The sequence below is a fragment of the Lissotriton helveticus genome, chromosome 3_1 (assembly GCF_964261635.1).
Source record: "Lissotriton helveticus chromosome 3_1, aLisHel1.1, whole genome shotgun sequence".
Classification (NCBI taxonomy): Eukaryota; Metazoa; Chordata; class Amphibia; order Caudata; family Salamandridae; genus Lissotriton; species Lissotriton helveticus.
Genome location: NC_136061.1, coordinates 1,326,451,971 through 1,326,468,560, shown reverse-complemented (window position 1 = coordinate 1,326,468,560; position 16,590 = coordinate 1,326,451,971). Strand labels below are relative to the sequence as shown.

Genomic DNA, 16,590 nt, shown 5'->3' with positions numbered 1-16,590 from the left:
AAGTTAAATACAGGGAGGTAAAGTCAGAGTCTAAGTAGGAGCCCCACCAGGAGCAGCTTCCTTGCTGCTCAGCCCTTCAGCCAAATGATTCACGCACACATTCCAAACACTAACATTCCATCAGGCAGTCATTCTAACTGAGCAGCAGGATACTACACTCATGCAGCCTACATAGAGAAAATGGCCTGGCTGGGGAGCTCTCCGCTGAGCCTAACCAATCACAATTTCCTTAGCCTAGGGTAGGGGCTTAGGCTGCCTGCTGGCTGCTTCCTGTTCCTCCACCAGAATTAATAACATGTGGCCAGGAGCGGACTCGAAGGCAGCGCGGTACCGGCGGTAAAGGTAACTAACTTTTCATTTTATTCCCAACCCGCTCCCCGCCTCTCCCGCGAGCATGCCGGCCGCGGTTGGCTAACTGCCTGTAGTGTACAAACTTTCATTGCGCATACAGAATATATCACCGAAAGCTATTGTTTGGCCAACTGGGCTGAATAGTTCAGTTAGTATTTATTACATGACCCTTAGCGGTTAAATAAAACCCCAATCAAACGCGGGCTTGTGTGAAATATTACTCATTCACTAAAACGTGGACTGAATTGTTGCGCAATTCGATCCTATCGCTTGTTTAATAGAGCATAATCTTTGATGACTGTGGATGCCGGAAGATACATTTCTTCCACCCTCAGTTTGCCAAGGTTATCACTGCATTGTATCCGGCTGGGACTGAGCCCTGTTTTTGGTGTGATGTTTTCACTAGGTCAGATATCGAAATTACCATTTTACCTTTTTGTTTGTGCAGCTCTTCCTTAACTGCAATACAAGGCATATCACACATCGCGTCATATTCTGATTTACTGTTATTACGAAAGTCGTTGCTCGCTATGCTTTTAGTGGTTCGATAGAATAGTAATCTCTGGACACAATACATTTTTGATGGGTGTGACTCCTGAGTGATACAACGCCTGCCTGAACCTGTCCAGACACCCAGGTGCAGCGGATCTAACGCAGTGTGAGCATGTTACTGCAGTGTGGCGCCAATTCAGGGCAATTTGTGTTCCCCTTTCTACCTACCTATCTTTTTAACTCTGATCTTTCCTTACGGTTACCTCTCTAGTTATGACGTTTTCTATTTTTCCAACCGCTCCGTTTTTTCCCCTTTTGGGATCATTTTGCTTTCTCTATGTCCTTCACCGTGGGTCGGCACGCTCCCTACACCCCAGTCTTGGTAGCTCCCAGCATAGTTATTTATGAGCACCAGACAGAAGAGGATCATGAATAATTAATTACATTTTAGTGGGACTGGGTTCACTAGGCCCGGTGGCAGTCCCGCTTGAGGTGCTCTAGTTGGATGGCTCACTAGTCACTACATCCCTGCCTTTAATAGCGCATTTTTAATTGATTGCTGTACTTAAACTCTGGACAGCATTTCATTTTGTTTTTTCAAACCGCAAATTGTCAGTACGATGCTCTAAGGATGTTACGTCATTGTATCGTGTTGTGTTAGTGTACTCACTGTTTTGTTGATTTGCTGATGTGCTGATGCGGTGTTACTTTTGGGGAAACGTTATTTTGTGTATTGGTGGGTTGACTTGGAATATTTGTGTCGGTTGTGTTGAGATACGTCATCGAGAACTCACGTCTGGGAGGATGGCTCAGTGAGATGAACGTTCACTGATAATCAGCGCACGATTGCCGTAAAGGTTATCCTTACACAGGATACAATTCCTGGATAGCAGAAAAGATGGAGCCAGTTATCTATTAAAATTCAAGGTTCGTAGGACTTTTGGTCGCGGGGTTGGGGCATTCAGTTCCAGGAATTCACTGCCTAACAAGAAAAACAGAGCAGTCTTTGACAACATTTATTGATTTTAGGTAAGGCACCTGTCGAATGAATGTAGTTCTTGAATAATAGAGGGGCCGTTTTGTGCAGAGATTCTGCACAAATACAGAAATATTTTAACAACTCCTCTTTGTTTATTGACAGTCAGTAGAGATCCCAGTCAAGTATGTACTTTATTAGATAAAAATAGTTATCATAAAAGTATGTACATTTTCTAATCGTTAAAACAATCCATTAATACATATGGCCAAAATGCAAGGCAATAAATACAATAAAAAACATAAATACAATAAAAACCAAGAGTCCTAGAGTGCTACAGCGGTATAATCGAGGAACAGCAATCTGCATATGCCCACAGTCGCCTATATCATATTGTTCTTTAACAGCTTTGTGCGCGTCTGCCAGGCACTGCCCAGGTACTTTGCTACCCCACACACGATGGTCAAAGATGTGGTATCAGTTGTTAAGATACGTTGAGCCATCCTGTGGTACCTGAAACCCAACTCTTTACAGATTGGTTTCAACCATCTTCTTCTAGCCACCATGTAAGCTTTACATGCAAACAGAAAGTGGGGTAATGACTCTCTAGGGGCTGAACACCCTGGGCAGGAAACGTGTGGAGAACCAGACTTTTTCCAACCCTCTGTAAATTCATTGAGTGGGAGCGTCCCAAACCTCAGCTTTAAATAGAGTGTCCTGTCTCTGGGATTTTGTATGAAGTCGAAAAAAGGTTCGAACTTCCTAACAGGTTTATGCTCCAGAAACTGTTGGTTAAGGGACCCCATTTAGAGCTGTGTAACTCCTCTGCCTCCACCCAATCCAAGTATATTTTCCTGATAGTTTGCTTGGGTGGAGGGCATGGACTCGTCCAGGTTTCCCCCAGCCCCAAATTTGAGACGAGCTGTCTCAGTTTACTTAACCACATGATCTTGTTACAGCTGTTTAATTTAATAAGTTCGTCAAGGACAACCGCATATTTTGCCAGTTCAGGTGTCCTTCTCAAACGCACCCAGAATAGTAATGGGCGAAGGCGAACTATATCTTTGATCGAGCGTTTTCCCATATCCTGACGAAGGGGCTTTAAAGGGGAAGAAACTGGGAGAGAAACCAGATCTCTAAGGAACTTATTCTCAGATCTGACCAGATCAGTAGTATTCTCGAACCCCCAGAGTTCGGACCCGTACACTGCTGAAGACAGTGCTTTCCCCTCATACACCACAAGGGCCGGAGCTATTGGTCTACTGGTAAACCCCCGTTGTTCTCTTAAAATTGCTCCTGAGACTCGCTTGTGATTGAGGAGCATTTTGGCCATGTGGGAGTTCCATTTCATCCTATTTGAACAACTCCTCTTTGTTTATTGACAGTCAGTAGAGATCTAAAAAAAAACGGCCAAAAATAGAGGCATGATGAGGAAAACTAAGTAGCTGTGCAGTACAACTATCATGTAACGCCTCACCAATTTCAAATGTCACCAGCCGCCACTGGTCTCCAGAAAAGCATTTCATTTTCTTGTGATGAACAGTAATGCAAATATCTACACAAGAGGATCAATGTTCAGATATTTACCATCCATTTCTCAAAATCCTGACTCAACCTGAATCTACTGCAAACACCAGTGAAGAAAACACTGCAGTATCCCAGAATACCAAACCACAATGTTCTTTGCTTTCAGACTGTGAATGTAAACAACTCTTTTTTTATACAAGGGTACTCGTTTATTGTGCAATCAGCTTTACGTTTGCTAATACAATTTTTTTTAATTCAAAGACAATTTATTTTAATATTTGGCAAAAACCTACGTGAATCGGGTAATCCAATCAAGACATCAAAACATTGTTTTTAGATGTGGAATCTCCGGAACTTTGCACATTTGATGACACTAAGAACTATAACTATCAACATTGTACCTGAATGTATGTACTGCACTCTTAAGTGAGGAAAGCTGATGCAATATAAAACACCTAAATGAGTTGAGGTTTGTAGGTACAGGTGTTTACAGAGGGCAACCCAAGCTACAAAGCAACACAGCACTGAACGAGGGTGAGAGCCCAGCTATAATTCATTTACATTAAAGTAAGATATTAGCCGGTGGAGAGTCCTGTCTGTCACTGTGGTGTTTCCTGAAGAGATGGGTATGTAGTCCATCTAATGGATTGTGTCGCAAGCCCATTTAAATTAAGAAATGTATGTCCGTTTTTAAACACACCCTTCTAAAAAGTAAAGGTGATAAAACATGCATGTTTACAATACAATTTCCATATTTAATGAGGAAAGAAGAATCTATCAATCTTTGTAGGAGTGCTTCAAGCAAATGGATTGAATTTGACAGAATATTTGTGTTGCTAATTTCTAACAAAACTTGAAACAATGCTGGGACTTTCTATGTCTGCTAGATGTGGCTGTCACGATGCCTATTCCAAGTATTATCCATGTTCAAGTCATCTTTTTACCATCTCCAGTGCTTACATCATATTGAAATGTCTCTTCCATTCAGCTTTTCAGTGAGGGATCACACAGCCACTAATGAACAGTTACAATGATACATGTTCACTAGCAAAGTAACACAATACATTTGTCTTTATGTTTTGTGCCAATTTAATTAATAATGAAATGCCTACTCAAATAAAAAAGTAATTGGAAAAACCAGGAAAGTTGGCACTTGAGAGCTGACAAAAGCAATAAAAAAGCAAGCTCATTTGAAAGCAATTTAAAACAAGCACTGGCAATACCAACGTGTCAGGCTTGCCTGTAATATCTAGAAGACACATATGGAGGTTCCATCGTTCCAGGCATGCAACATAGTGAAACAGAAAATGTTGCTCTTTCACATCCGACATCATAGTGTCAATTACACATTGTGCACATTGCAATATGAGGTGGGTCCTAGGGTAACCCTTGTTAGAATACCAACAGACCGTATCCTGACGTTAAAAAAGATTGGTTTGTATGTACAATGCATTGATGAGCGAAAGAATTAAATATGTAATTACAGAGTGAACTTTTAGTTGTAAAATAGTTCCTCACGCATGCAAGTAGAAGAGGAATGACACCCAATGAGTCATGAGGAAAGAGGTGAAACTAAAACACTTGTGTTGGGTTGATCCAAGATGCAATTGATAGGGCCTCAAACACACAGCTGACGGTTCCTGAGTCAAAGAAGCTAATGGCACATGGTCAGCGACTAGCTGCCGCCCCCCCCCCAATCCGGCACCCAACACCAAGGAACGTGGACACGAGACGTGTTTACTCTTTGGAAGGCGGGCGCTAGTCGCCCGGCCGTATTTATTAAAGTATGAAATTAAAAAAGGGTTTTAATTGCATAATCAACAATGAAATACAAAAATCAGCAGGACATTCAGTTATACAATCGTTATCAACAAGTTTGAGAGCCTGACCTTAACAAAACTCTAATACAAATTGTTCCTAGCTTAACTAAACATCCTATCTTGATTTTTGTACATTTCTGGCCATATGGCAGGGTCACTACCGGTGTCAGGTCCTACAAGCTGCGCCTTCCCCTTAGAAGTGCGCATGCGCAGTGTTACCCCGGGAATTGCCCGGTCTACGCCCCAAACTCCATTTACCCACTAAAGGAGGGCCCTTACTCTGCGCCGGTGGCGTCATGAGTCCACGCGCGCGGGGTGGCTACCAGCCTAAGGAAAGCGTGAACTACTCCTACCCGCGCTCCTTTGCATATTACCTTGCCCCTGGAGTACTGGGAGTGGCCCGCAGGCTCCTCCCCCTGGGCGGGAACCTCCATAGGATGATGCCCGCCCCCTCAGACCTCAAATATGTGCTCACCGATAATGACCTTACCGCATGCCCCATACCTAATAAATACGACGACCTATGGAAAAAAGTCTAAAGGACAACTACACTGGCTAATAAATAACAGTATCCACGCATAGCTAAAGGGGAAAAAAGGCCTAACGACACATGGCATAAATTACAACTCGGTTCACGCATGTTGCCCATAATCACAATAACTACGTATATCTACAAAGGGAAAAAAGGCCTAAAGACACATAACTTCAAATCTAGTTCACTTCACATTTCATTTTTCTATAGAGGGAAAAAAGTCCTGACAACAGATCACAAAATACCACAACAACCTACTCTCTCCCGCGGTCTATACCTATGAAACTTACCATTAGACCGGACATAACGCTGCTTAAACTTTGTACCAAGGGATGGTGGGTGGGAAACAAAGAAGCCCCGAACGCGGGGCACAACGTTCCGTGAGGGAGCGTCCAGGGACAAGGGAGTCTCCTGGGCGCTCCCTACCTCTTATTCCCGAGGGGCCGGGTGGCCCCTCCTCACGCCCGCCCCCCCCGACCCGGAACCAGTCCATTGATTCCGGGTCAGGAGGGGCGCCGGCCAATCGGCGGTGGGCCGCGCCCCCAGGGCACGCCCCCACCGTCGAAGGACCCGAGGGGAGAGGGGGTGAGGCGGTCGCCGCGCCGCCATGCGTGCGGGGGGGCCGAGGGCCCCCCCTTTTCACATGGTCAGCGACTAGCTGCCGCCCCCCCCCCAATCCGGCACCCAACACCAAGGAACGTGGACACGAGACGTGTTTACTCTTTGGAAGGCGGGCGCTAGTCGCCCGGCCGTATTTATTAAAGTATGAAATTAAAAAAGGGTTTTAATTGCATAATCAACAATGAAATACAAAAATCAGCAGGACATTCAGTTATACAATCGTTATCAACAAGTTTGAGAGCCTGACCTTAACAAAACTCTAATACAAATTGTTCCTAGCTTAACTAAACATCCTATCTTGATTTTTGTACATTTCTGGCCATATGGCAGGGTCACTACCGGTGTCAGGTCCTACAAGCTGCGCCTTCCCCTTAGAAGTGCGCATGCGCAGTGTTACCCCGGGAATTGCCCGGTCTACGCCCCAAACTCCATTTACCCACTAAAGGAGGGCCCTTACTCTGCGCCGGTGGCGTCATGAGTCCACGCGCGCGGGGTGGCTACCAGCCTAAGGAAAGCGTGAACTACTCCTACCCGCGCTCCTTTGCATATTACCTTGCCCCTGGAGTACTGGGAGTGGCCCGCAGGCTCCTCCCCCTGGGCGGGAACCTCCATAGGATGATGCCCGCCCCCTCAGACCTCAAATATGTGCTCACCGATAATGACCTTACCGCCACAGGCCAGTATTGTTAACCGACGATCTGGCCTCCCCCTCTAGCCCCTATCTAAGGACACATCCTCCTACCCCAGCCCTCCAGCCAAGCCCAGATATTGTCAGCCCATAGGACATTACCCTCTTCTGTCAGATGAACCCCGTCTTTCAAATAATACTTTTGACCCCAGATGCACCCATGAGGTATTGACTGTAACACGGGGGTTCGGAACAACCTATCCAGCCGTGTGTTGATCCTCTTTACCGAGTGATTCAACGCCCTGACTGAATCGCCCCCCCGCCACTGAAGTCGAGGTATTAGTTGTGACCATACTAGTGTGCACCCGGGGCAGGTCCTAGCTATCCAACCCGCTGTTGAGATAATCTCCTCAATCAAGGTGCGCCTGCCCAGTGTTGCCAAATCGTTCTCCCCAAGGTGAAGTATCACCACTGACGGTGGAGCCCGCTGGCGTGCTAACAGCCCTTGGAAGAATCCCCTAAACTCGTGAAGACACAACCCTCCTCTACCAAAGAACGTGATATTCAACCCTAGTTGTGCCGCCCTTTCCTTCTTGTCACCTGACAGGAAAACACATTCCGCTCGCTTAACATATGAATGACCAACAATCCAGACATTGTTCTTTGTTGTTTCCTGGTCGCCGCTCCGTGCCGATGAATATTGGCGGTGCCCGACGACAAATTCCTCCCCTGCGTAACAGGTCTGAGAAACTGTAAGAGAGCGGAAAAGAGACCAAGCGTGAGTGACAGGTAATCATAGCATGTCAATCCGAACATAACGTTTATAGCAGTCTGACGACCACCTCCCAATTGTCTTCACTCTTTCCACTGGGAGGCCCCCCGCCACCGCCTCAGTTGCTGCCCCAATCCTGAAAGAATGAGATCCAAAATCTCTAGGATCAAGACCCGCTTTTGTAACCCCAATTTCGAACACTCTCCTGAATTGATACCTGGTCAAGGGGCTCCCGTCGGCGTGACAGAGCAACGCCCTGCCTACTGAACCGACCAATAATCCCAAGAGTGATTCCACGTGCCTCACCGGGCAGCACGGGTTGGCGGGGGCCCGTTGCAGAACTATGGTGTGACCCCTAGCTTCTTGATCGGTCTTTGATTTCTGGATAATCACCCACATGGTGTCACCCCTTATCGTCACCCCAGCCTTCTGCAAGCCGCCTAGTATGTCAGCCTTAGATCCTGCCACAAGTTCACTAATTCTCAGTGCCCCATAAAATGCCAGGGAGAATGCCGCCCTAAAAAGAAGCACTTCCCACTCTGAGTTACACACCATCTCCAGCTTGCCCAGTAAGGCTGTTAGCCGGGCCAACCCCATGGGCTTCCTTTTATCCTTCTGGTGTCCTTGAATACTGCGCCATCCCCTTAAAGCCTTGCGTATCATAAAGGTATTGGTGGGATCCCGAAAGCCCCTAGCTTGAGCAAAGAATGACACTGCTGCCCTATGTCTGGTTGCCGCTGCTACCGAGCGCCCCTCTTTGTGCATCCATTCTAAATATGCTGCAAACCCATCCTCCTTCGCCCAAAGCACTTCCCACTTAGGCCCCAAAAAGGAACAATAAGACAGAAACGCCCCTTCGTAAGCCGTCTTGGTCCTGGGGGCTAGGCTAGCGACCACGAGGTCTTGTAATCTGGGGCACCAATCTGCCAAAGTGCTGCTGGGAAGTGTGCTGGCGAGGGGTCTGCTGTGGGGAGATGCTCCCTGAAAACCTGCATTTTGAAGCGAGAAAGGGCGTCAGCAGCATTGTTTAAAACACCAGGGACATGTTTGGCTCTAAAAAGTGGCATTCAGTTTAAGGCAACGCAGAACAATTTCTTTGATCAGACGAAGTATGAAAGGACACCGCGCCCCCTGCTGATTGATACATTCCACCACTGTCATGTTATCTGACCAAAACACCACTGATTGGTTACATAGGTGTTCGGGCCAAACCATCAGTGCCACCCATATTGGAAAAAGTTCCAAGAAGCCAATGTTGCCGAGCAAACCCCATGTGTTCCATTCCTCTGGCCATTGTTGAGCGACCCACCTATTCCCTAGGATGGCACCAAAGCCCACACTACCGGCCGCATCGGTCCATAGTCCTAACTCCGCTGATGTAGTGAGCGGGCCGGGCCAGACCACCCTACCGTTAAAATCCTCCAGGAATGCCATCCAAATAAGCATATCCTGGCGAATTTCAGCCGATAGGCGCGTGCGGTGGTGCTTTTCCCTCAGCCCCTGCATCGCGTGCGCGATGGAGCGAGAGAAGGGGCGAGCCATTGGGATGATTCTTAGTGCGAAATTCAGTTGCCCTACCACCTCCTGTAACTGCTGCAAAGTGACCTTCTCCTTCCGGAGGCATAACTGTAGCGACGTTTTGAATTTGCGCACCTTGTCCTTAGGTAGTCTAAAACATTTCTCAAATGAGTCAATCTCAATGCCCAGAAATTCCAAGCAGGTGGTCGGGCCCACTGTCTTCCCAGGCGCAAGCGGGACCCCAAAAGCCCGCATGAGCACGCAAAATTCCTGCAATGCTAGTGCGCACTCCTGAGAACCCGCTGTACCGAGAAAGAGGAAATCATCTAAGTAATGCATGACCCTTTGATGGCCTGTCACCTGTCTCATGGCCCATTCAAGAAATGAACTAAACATCTCAAAGTAGGCGCAAGAAATAGAACAACCCATAGGCATGCATTTGTCCATGTAAAACCTATCCCTAAAGGTGAAACCTAAAAGATGTTGGTCTGCCGGGTGGACTGGGAGGAGGCGGAAGGCGGACTCTATGTCTGATTTCGCCATCAGCGCCCCGGGCCCAGTGGCCTGTAATAAGGTCACAGCCTGATCAAAAGAGGCGTACTTAACACTACAGATACCTTCGTCAATGGCATCATTCAGGGAGGCCCCCTTTGGCGCTGATAGGTTATGAATCAATCTGAATTGCCCCGTCTCTTTCTTGGGGACAACTCCCAGTGGGGAACACACAAAATTGTGTACTGGCACTGTAGAAAAAGGGCCAGATATCCTACCTAAGGAAAGCTCCTTGTCAATTTTGGCGGCCACAACAGCTGGATTGTGTGTGACTGATAATTGATTCCTACAGTGCGCACTGCCTGTGTATCCCCCGGCCGGGATCCTAAAACCTTTGGAAAAACCTTCCTGAAGTAGGGTGGCCGCTTTGTGGTCAGGGTATCTGTTCAAGAATGGAATCATTGCCACCACATCCACTGGAGTGGGGGGGCGTGCCGTGTCTGACTTATAGTGGCCTTCCCCTACCCCTCTGTCCCGTGTTACCTTGCTTGGACCTACAGGTAGATTCTGGGTGAGAGGGGTGCCCACAGGAGGCACATGCATGCCTAAACTTACACGCGGCCCTTGTGCAGGTACGCTTATTAAAATCCCAGCACACCCCTTTCTTTTCTGGCCCACCTGCCCTAAATTTCCCAGGCACTTCACTCGTTTGGGGGGGCCGAAAGGGCTGCTGTGGTCTAGTGAACACCCTGCCCGCACCGAACTGAGGGGGAGGTGCAGTGTCAGAGAACTGTTTGTGCCAGGCCATGGAGTCTACCGTGTCCCATGGTAATGCTCTATTGAATTCCAACGCCTTCCTAAAATTCACATCATAACCCTTCCATGCTTCCCCAGAATACTGTTGACTCCACCCCACAATCCTGCTCGAATAGCAGGCCAATGCAGCCTGCAGATCTGGAGGACGCTCAGCCTTAACTGCAGTGAAAACGGCCCATGCTTGCATCCAATTATTGAGATTTTCCTCAACCCTGAATCTAGTACACTGCGCCCTCCATTCACTCGGGAGCATCCACTCTTTCAGTGCTTTTGCTTGCTCCATTTCCCTATTATCCAACAATAAAGAATAAATGTACACGTATTTATCAGCCCAAATCATTTCTTTGACAGCTAAAGACACATGTTGAGCTAGATTTTCGCTCCTGGAAGGTACTACGCCGTCCCCCAAGAGCGGCAATGCCACTTCCTTACCAAGTGCGGGCACCGGGGGCGGCTGCCCTTGTACTCCGTCCAGCTGGGGAACACTTGAACCTGCAAGGGGAGAAGAAATTGGCAATGCAACACTGTCGGCGATCGGTGCCGCTCTGATTTTTTCCATGAACCTTGCCGCCTCTGCCGCATAGTCTGCTGAATTCGGGAAGGCTCCTCCTTTTTGGAGCCATGGCATCATGGCTGTCAAGTGAGATAAGAATTCGGGTGGCATTGAATCTACGTTACCCCCCGGGACAACAGGTACAACTGGGGTTATGCCCATTGGTCCTGGCACCGCTGGCAGAGCGGGTATCGGGTGTGGCCCGCCTGTACCCGGGATTGTGGGCACCGGTGCGGAAGCAGCCCCAGCGTCTACTGGTTGACCTGTCGGCACCGGCACCACAGGGGCAATGGGTGTAGGCACCTGCGGGGGTGGGACCACCGCGGGCGGTGCGGCGGGTAACGCATCCCCTGGGACTGGGGTAGGTACCGCCTCCTTGGGTCTTTTGGACCTAGGTTTCCCTTGTGGGGTGACAAATTCACCTCTTGGCACTGGTGCCACCCTCTTGCGGACTGGTCTCCCGGACGGGCCTGGTGCCTCGCCATCTCTATCCTCCAACCGGGCTTCCCGCTCCTTAATTTGTCCTAGCTGTTGTTTAATGTCGCTCATCTCCCGCATCATAGCCCGCATCATAGCCTCCATGTTGGACCCCCTTTTTCCACCCCTTGGACCTGGCATGATGCTTAACCTCACAAACAAAAAACACCCGCTGCCTACTTAGTTCCCAACAGGTCAACTGTGTGTACCTTTCAGATGGAGGGTCACCAGGGGGCTTTCGGCACCATGCAACGGCGACCGCAACACTAGCGGCTTGTCCGCTTATGTAAGGGGTGAGTAAACCTAATGTAGACCCACCCGGCGGCCACCAGGAGCGATGAGTGCCGGCCCCCCGTACCCCTCTTACCGATCAGTCCTGCGCACTTGCTGGCGATCTCCCTCTGTAACGACGCCCCACACCAGGGTGCTGTCTGGCCTGACGACCTGACGCTTCTCCAGATGAGGATCTGCTCAACAACAGTGACGTAAGATGCCTGAAATAGAAAATTTATGAATACCGTGTGATCACAGCAGGATCAATTATCAGGACAGACCAAATTTATCCACCGCGAGATGAAATGAATGAAAGGCTTGGACCCCTGAGCGATGTGGGCCTCCCCCACGACCAGAATTGTGGCTCCTGGAATTATGTCTGCTAGTAATAACTTAACATTCGTCCCACGCCTGAAAAAAGGGGGGGGCTGGAAGTCGGTTGGATGTAATGCAGTTTCAGATTAGTACGTGAAAAAACACTCCTAAACACCATTCACTGACTTATACTTGTTTCCAAAACCACCGAACAAGAACAGTCCTAATTATGAGTTTGATATGCTAGACAAGGCATAATTCTGACACAACAGTGAACTCACTTCTTAACCACAACTGCGCCTTTTGTTAGCAGTCATAAATAGCAATCCCCTTTCAGCCCAACTTCAGCTCGTGTTACACCATCAGTACATATCCCTTAGAAACACATTGTTTATGTAGAAAACACACAGCTTATCCAGAGTCCCAACCCACAGCTTCAGCGGTCGATTCTGCACTTAACCCGACCAAAACAATATTTATATAATCGTCCCTTCGGTCTCCCCTCCGCTCGCAGCCCTAGCTGGCCCTGCCTCGTTTCGTTTAATAAAATTAACGTGCTTAGCTGTGATCCCGCCAAAATACTAGCCAGCGACGATCCAATCTGCTGAAATCTGAGGAGCGGGGAAGACGGGGGCTCCGTATGGGGCAGAACCAGCAGTTAACCAGAGCGGGCAAAGAAACTGTGAGGTGCGCGGAAGGCGGGATCTCGGCCTGCCGGTTACGTACGGAGCACACAAGCAATTAATTCAATGCGGGCCGGGCAGCGGGAAAGAAAGAGATGGCCTGATGCTACTGATTTATTTCTGGGGATCGGCTCCCGAGCAGCCAACACGGGAAGCAGGTCCCTCGTCGACCAGGTCTCCCGAAGTGCCGCCCGCCCCCCGCCCCAATACCTCGCACAGCTCCGCACACTGTCTCCCGTGACCTGTGACCGGCTCCCCCCCGTCGCACGGAGTTCCTTCGCGACGTCCTCCCTGTGCTCGCCAAAATCTTCCGTAGCCCTGTTGCAGTCCGGAATTAACAGCGGGAAAACGCACTCCACAACACTCCTGGTGGCTCCCGCGGGTCGAAACTGGAAGAAAAAAGGGTACAGTAGATTAAAAAAAACAAAGAAGCCCCGAACGCGGGGCACAACGTTCCGTGAGGGAGCGTCCAGGGACAAGGGAGTCTCCTGGGCGCTCCCTACCTCTTATTCCCGAGGGGCCGGGTGGCCCCTCCTCACGCCCGCCCCCCCCGACCCGGAACCAGTCCATTGATTCCGGGTCAGGAGGGGCGCCGGCCAATCGGCGGTGGGCCGCGCCCCCAGGGCACGCCCCCACCGTCGAAGGACCCGAGGGGAGAGGGGGTGAGGCGGTCGCCGCGCCGCCATGCGTGCGGGGGGGCCGAGGGCCCCCCCTTTTCAGAAGGAGGCTGAACAAAAGCCTCTTTAAGTATGCATAAATACAATATGTTCACCCTCAATACTGTTTAAGAAATGGCAGTATGCACACCATTTTCCACTCAAAACGTCAATAAATTGTTGTTTTCTTTAATGCTCAAACGCAATGATTTGTCGTGGAACCCCGGTATTGCGCACCATCCATGCACATGTAAATAACCAGACGCTGGAACCTAGTGAGGTAGCCCAGGCTCGGATTCACAACCATGGAACAACATTTGGATGCAATAAACAGGTTTGATTCAGCTTTAACTGTTTCTTCCATAGTTTTAATCCAATGGGTATTTTTTCTTTAATCTTCCAAACAATAAATTCAAGCAACAAGTTCAATAAGATGATAATTCAGGCTTTCCTATAACAACGCATGGTGGTTCACCATTGCCCATGAATCAGCGTGAAAAATCTACATCCAATACATTTCGGGAAACTGCCCTTCGTCTGTGCTAAGTGAGATAATGGAAGCACTCATATCAGAATAAACATTCAGTAGCATTTAATCAAACTGTGCTTGTTCTGTTACCACATGCAAAACGACAAATTGTTATTCGATTTAAACTTACATTAAAGTTGTGACAGGAAAACAAAACTCATCAAATAATAAATAACTTTAAAAACTTAAATAAAGTGAGTAAATAAAATGCCCCAAAGGCTCAAAACGTGCCTCTTATCAAAGATAAAGCACTGTTCGCAGGTCACACCCACGTCTGTGACGCCCTTTCTTGAGCCAATCATCCAAGGACCATGCTTAAAGTCGGTTAGCTTACCTACAGAGGTCGAACAAACTGAAACTCGTCAATCTGTCGCTGAAAATTAATTTACCCGAAATGAATAGTGACATGCCATTATAGATAAAAACTAAAAATGAGAGCAACTATAATCTTATTTACGAATTTGTGAACAGTTTAACACACTCCAAAACCTTAACTTTTCCTTTATTTTTGTCCAATGTTGCTCGAACTGAATTATGAGTTAGAGCGCTAGTTGAACGACGAAAGAGGGGGATGAAAACAGCAGCTATTGTAAAGAAGGTGGCAATTAAAAAATACCGTTATGTTAGACAAAATATTTGATGAAAAAGATGGGTCTTCAAGATTTTTGGTCATTTTCAGAGGCCTGGTCCTGGCAAAAAGCAAGGGAGGACGTTCCAAAGGAAGGAGCGTGCAGTGTAAAGGTCTTCCCCCAAACTACATGTACCTCAAAACTAGCATTTGGAAACCATTCTTAAGACTAACTGTGAAATATAGAGTGAACAATTTAGAGGTACTGCAGAGCAACGCCATGACTGGCCTTATGGACTTGGCACTGAGATTTAAAAACAACCCATTTTGCATTTAATTAGAAGTTAGTGGCTGGATTTGAAGATCAGTGTGGTATGATCAGATCTTCCATTAATCAACTTAAGGCTGGAAAATAAAGCCAACTCTAGCCCAATAGCTATAAATATGCTATATTACAAAATAAAATGTACTTAATGTAAACCCTTTAATTTTCCATAATGATAATAGCAATGGTAAAATGTGTAGTTACAGTCACCCTGGTCCATCAGGAGGCCTTGCATTGCTAACCTCATGTTCAGAGCAAGAGTTAACAGACTTAAACTGTTGCTCATGAAGCGAAAACTTAACATGTTGGGTCCATAAGAAGATATGTTTGCTTGGTAAATACTAGCTCCTTTGCATTCACTATAATCATTCTCTGTTTACACATCCTCTTATATCCCTTTGTAACTATACCATTTTTTAGGGAAAGGGCAAAATAAAACATACAAGGTAGAGAATTGTTAAATGCTCAGGGAACTGATTATCATAGTTAAATTTGTAGGTATAAGTCTTTTTAGAAATAATTATAACTGAAGCAGCATTGGTATGTGGAACTGCTTCTACTGAATGTGACGTTATATCATAAAATGAAAACGGATCAAAAGCAGCTTGGTAGTCTTACTGAAATTGTGTGTAAAGAAAGCATACTTTGAAATCGCATAATAGAAAGTAAACAGACCTTGCCATACTAAGTTATTTTGCTCAATCGGTGGAATTAAGTAAAGAGGTTTAAACAAAACTAAGGGGCTCATTAGGATGGCAGACGGACTGGAGTCCGTACGCCATGCATGCGGTGGTCGCGGACACCCAAACAGGATGCGACCACCACCATGGCAGTCGAATCTTGCTTTTTAACATTGTGGTGGTTGTTGTTTACAGCAGCACCTCCCGCAATGTTAAAATACCATGTTGTGCATTTCACTGCACTACCTGACAGGCTCCACACCGTGCCTGCCACGTAGTGCTGTGAAAGGTTGGGCGACTCTGCTGGGAGGTGAAGCAGTGTGCTCCCACACCAGTTTCTTACTTAAAGGCTCCCTCGAGCCGCTTTGAGCTGACGAGCTCGTGGAGAGGCACCTGCGCGCCTGGAGAGATACTGCGTCCCAAGAATACGGCAGCCTGCTCAGCAACCCCAAATAATTTTGCCTAATCTCTGCTGATGACGGATAGTAATACAGAAACACGTGTCCAGAGATGGCCAGCACTAATCTGCACCCACCTGGTGAAACTCTCAAGACTTTCCAAGTGTACTCGCTTGTCGATCTGAACTGCTTCTACCATGATGCCCAGGGGCGACTCTACTGGGAGGTGAAGCAGTGTGCTCCCACACCAGTTTCTTACTTAAAGGCTCCCTCGAGCCGCTTTGAGCTGACGAGCTCGTGGAGAGGCACCTGCGCGCCTGGAGAGATACTGCGTTCCAAGAACACGGCAGCCTGCTCAACAACCCCAAATAATTTTGCCTAATCTCTGCTGATGACGGATAGTAATCCAGAAACACGTGTCCAGAGATGGCCAGCACTAATCTGCACCCACCTGGTGTAACACTCAAGACTTTCCAAGTGTACTCGCTTGTCGATCTGAACTGCATCTACCATGATGCCCAGGGGCGACTCTGCTGGGAGGTGAAGCAGTGTGCCCCCACACCAGTTTCTTAAGGTTGGGGGGGTACC

The 16,590-nt window shown here is 47.7% G+C and overlaps 1 protein-coding gene across 2 annotated transcripts in view; it reads right to left on the bottom strand.

Moving 5' to 3' along the window:
• ARHGAP32 (Rho GTPase activating protein 32) overlaps nt 1-16,590 on the bottom strand; it is a 1,522,959-nt gene that overhangs the window by 1,332,580 nt on the left and 173,789 nt on the right. The gene's annotated exons all lie outside the window — the stretch shown is intronic.